Source organism: Artibeus jamaicensis, unplaced genomic scaffold (genome assembly GCF_021234435.1).
Source record: "Artibeus jamaicensis isolate MK-2021 breed Jamaican fruit bat unplaced genomic scaffold, CSHL_Jam_final contig_452, whole genome shotgun sequence".
Lineage (NCBI taxonomy): Eukaryota > Metazoa > Chordata > Mammalia > Chiroptera > Phyllostomidae > Artibeus > Artibeus jamaicensis.
In genome coordinates, this window is record NW_026521837.1 from 2,846,332 (window position 1) to 2,850,511 (window position 4,180).

Below are 4,180 nucleotides of genomic sequence, written 5' to 3' on the forward strand. Positions count from 1 at the left end.
GGTGGGCAGTGGTGAAACAGAGCCAGATTTGCAATGAATCATCATAACCACCATAAAAAAATGTTTCCTAGAAATTTCCATGGTCTGTATGGCACCAAGGTGGTTGCTATGGATTTGTGGTGTTTAGTTTCATACTGTTGTGCAGGATCATGGGTTACAGCAGGTCATAGGTTTGTGGCAGGGAGCAGCTGCCTCCCCACTCCCAACCCCAGCGCAAGTGGCAGCTTTTAAGTGGTGAGACAAGTAAGAAAGTTGCTCATAAAAACTTGCCTTTTTATTTGCTCACTGTTACAAAAGGTAGAAGCTGTTCGTGCTTCTGCTCACTGTTCTAAAATTTAGGTCATTTAGGTAAGAGGATGTTAGATCTGAGGAAAATTTGATCACTAAGAATCATTAGGATAAAGATTAGCATGCAAAACTGCACAATTAGGCAAATAACAGTAGTAAGAGAACCTTGGAGGTGAGCAATAGTTAGGCATGTTAGGTATGCGGAGGCAACAACTATCCGAATATGGCAGTGACCCTCATTCTAAGGCACGGGTTCTCTGACATAAATATTTCAATTATTCTTGCCAAAAGGGAGACCAGTGTGATAGCAGGAGATAGAGGTAGGTGAAAGGTGGCTATCAAAGTTAGATTTAAGAATGAAAACCAAGAAGCTCTCAGGAGGCCGGCATCAGCCAACATATTGGAAATGAGAGGAACTTTAATAATGCTGTGAGTCATTATTCCTGCAAAGCCTCTTTTTGTCTTTCAGCCATATTATATGTGAGCCTAAATCTACATTTCTAAGGATTGGGACTCAAACAGTTATTGCAGTGCTAGACATGGCTCCTCACATCACCTTGAAGTTCATTGTGTGGTATAAAGATAGGTTCTCTATAAACTATATTACATGATCTCTCTGTCATTCAATATGGAAAATCTAAAATTAAAAAGTAGAAAAAAGAATAATATAAAAACCGATCACCCAGTTTTTATTATTTTTTATTGTTGTTCAACTACAACTGTCCCATCTTTTCCCCATTGTTCTCCCTGCCCTGCTCCCACAGTCATCCTCAGCCCAATGTCCATGTCCGTGAATTCTCTATTCACGTTCCTTGACTTGCCATAACAATTACCAATATATGGACCATATTTTCAGCTAAAATCTTTATATTGCCCCTTTCTCCCATCAGTGGATTACTTTCAGGCAAACCTCAGGTAGCCTACTACTTTATTTGTTAAAATTTAATATGCATTGGGAAAAAGAAGTGTTTTTAACATAAGTATACCTTCACAAATAAAAATCATTTCTTAATATCATTAAATATCCATCAGTATTCAAACTCCTCTGATAGCATCATAAATATCTTTTACACTTGGTATTAATTGAATCAGGCTCCAAATAAGTCCACATTGCTCAATATATCTCTTTATATGCTTACAGAGCACAATATGACTCTTTAATAACAGTTCTTTCTTTCTGTTTATTTTTCCCTTGCCATTTACTTGTGTTTTTCAAATTTCTAATGCCCTGGTGTTAGCTGATTGCTTTCCAGGAGGTGTCACTTAGTATATTACTCTTACCCCTGGACTTTCAGTGAAAGAGCAGTTGGGTCTAGAGGCTTCATCAGATTCATGTTTGCTTTTGTGGCAAGAACACATCATTACTGGTACTATGTATTTCTCACTGAATCACTGCAGAAGGCTCATGATATATAATTATCTCTTTCTGTGATAACTGATCAGTGAGTCCAGCTGATCCATTCATTATAACTTACCAACTACCCCTAATAATCTAATGGTTTTAGTGACCATTGATGATTATTGCCTAGATTCATCATTTCATTAGGGTTATAAGAAGGTTGCACTCTAATCCTATCATTCCATCTGGAGGTGGTAGCTAGAATTTATCCATAAACAATATTCTATTGTTGAGGCAGTAGCAGCTGAGGAGGCAGCAAGAGCTTCTGCCCCAACCCCACAATGATGACCTCACTGAACTGCTGGTGCTCTCGGCTGCCCTCCTGGCCATGACCATGGGCTACTTTGTCAGCATCAGCAGACATGTTGAGGAGTGCTTCTTCGGAGGGTCACCTTATGCACCAAGATGGGTCTCATCTTCAAGGTTGCTAAGGGTGGTTTCCTGGACATCAATGTGGAGATTACAGGGCCTGATAATGAAGGAATTTTTAATGAGTATGGTGGGAACACACATTTGCTTCTCATGTGGATGGAACACATACGTTTTGTTTTTAGCAATAGGATGTCCACTATCACTATAAAGATAGGTTCATCACTGATATTGTTGAGGCCCCCAAAGGACAAAACATGGAAACAAGAACAAGGTAGAAGAAATGATTAATGAGCTAGCAGTGGTGGTGACAGCTGTGCGGGATGAACAGGAAGACATGGAAGTTCAGAGAGAGTACACAGAGCCATCAATGACAACACAAATAGCAGAGTGGTCCTCTGGGCCTTCTTCTAAGCTCTTGTTCTAGTTGCCATGACATTGGAACAGACCAACTACCTTTTGGGGGCTACTTTGCCTGAAGTCCCCCCGTCCACGACTGATGAAAGTAAACACTACCAAGATATTATCTGCTTGGGGAGGAGAGGTGGCCAATTTCTCAGAGGAAAAAGGCCAGGAGCCCCTTCCTCCAGGTGCTTTTATTGGGTTCTAATACACAGGAATACAGGGCGGCAAGGATCAAACAGTAGATAACATTTCAAAGAAATCTGAGAGCTTAGTTTGTCAGTGTTCGTCAGGAAAGGGGGTTGAAGAAACTTTGGGAGACATACTCATTTCCTGCTCGGAGCCTTAACATATGAATGAAAGCACTCTTAGTGAAGCAGGTTTCACAGGATTTTTAGGAATTCTTTCTTCTTCCTGATCACCCCAGATCCCGCTCTGGCCAGGCAAGGAGCTGCACCGCCTCCCCATCACAGGTTTTCAGGCTTAAGTGGATTAGAGCCAGGAAGCGCTTCTCTCAGAGGACATGAGGCTATGTCAGAATAGCCAGGGGTCTAGGGTCGATCACTCCGTCTTTGTTGCAGCCCCCTAAGTCCTTCCATGATGGCCTCCCAAGTGATCATGTCTGGCTTAGGTTGCCCCTCCTCTGAGGAGTCCTACCTGTCATGGACTAACCGACCATGCTTTGGGGGCAGGGGGAGGAAGCAGAGGCAGCATTTGCTACCAGAGACAAGCTTTTTCTCCTTAGTGGCTCGTATTCTGGTGGTCGCTCACTCATCCTTAGCCATGGGAGGTAGTTACAACAACTCCTGAAACCAGGCAGAGTGGTTCCCAACACTATCTGAAGACTTTTTGAAGTCTGGAGTGTTGTTTACAAAACCTTTTCCTGATAGTCCAAAACTTGTAGTTCACTCTTTATCAAAACATCTTGGTCACAATAATGACATTAGATTGTGAGTTTTTATTTTCTGAAGTGTACATTCACAGCATATTTATGTTTCTTTGTGATTAATAAATATTAGGGGAAAACATCTTTTTAGGAAAATGATGGTGGAAATTTGGCATAGGACTGGCACAATTCCTTATGTGAATTCCGCCTCCATTGTACAGGTTCTTCCAGAACTTGAACACTGTAAATGAAATGTACACGTGTAGTCCTTACTATAGTTTCTTTTGTTTTCATCATAAAGTGCAATTTGTTTGGGATAAGCTTTACTAAATTCACTGCATTCTTTTTAAAAAATTATTTCATTATTGTTCAAGTACAGTTGTCTGCATTTTTTAAACTCCTTATCCTGCAGTTCAAGGATTAAAGATTCATTTTGTTTAGTCCTTATGAGAAACAAAAGTCAGAATCTTGACATTTTCTACCCACTTATTGACAGAGCTCTGTGACTTTGCAGTATGCTACCAGTTTGGTTCTTTTATACTTTGTCTATCTTGTTTTTGCTTTAAAGAAACGACAACCCAACATTTCCCGACCCTAAATTTGAACTTTGAACTACAGGACTTCACTTTTACTAAATTGATGACATAAGCAGCTAATAACTGTTTTTTAATCTCTGCCTAACCTTGTAAAAAGTCTCTGTTAAAGGCAATTCTCTGGGTGTTTCAGAGTAATGGCAGCTCTTTCTCTTTCTATGCTGGTACCCACTTGCTGCACTCTTGGCACATAATAGGGGTGTATTCATGTAATTTGAAACATCTGGGTTTCTCAGAGCAAAG

At 40.5% G+C, this 4,180-nt stretch overlaps 1 pseudogene; it reads left to right on the forward strand.

Annotated features, from left to right (window-relative positions):
- The first annotated feature begins 511 nt into the window (after positions 1–511).
- Positions 512–3,582, forward strand: LOC119057164 (transmembrane emp24 domain-containing protein 2-like; annotated as a pseudogene).
- Positions 3,583–4,180: the final 598 nt, after the last annotated feature.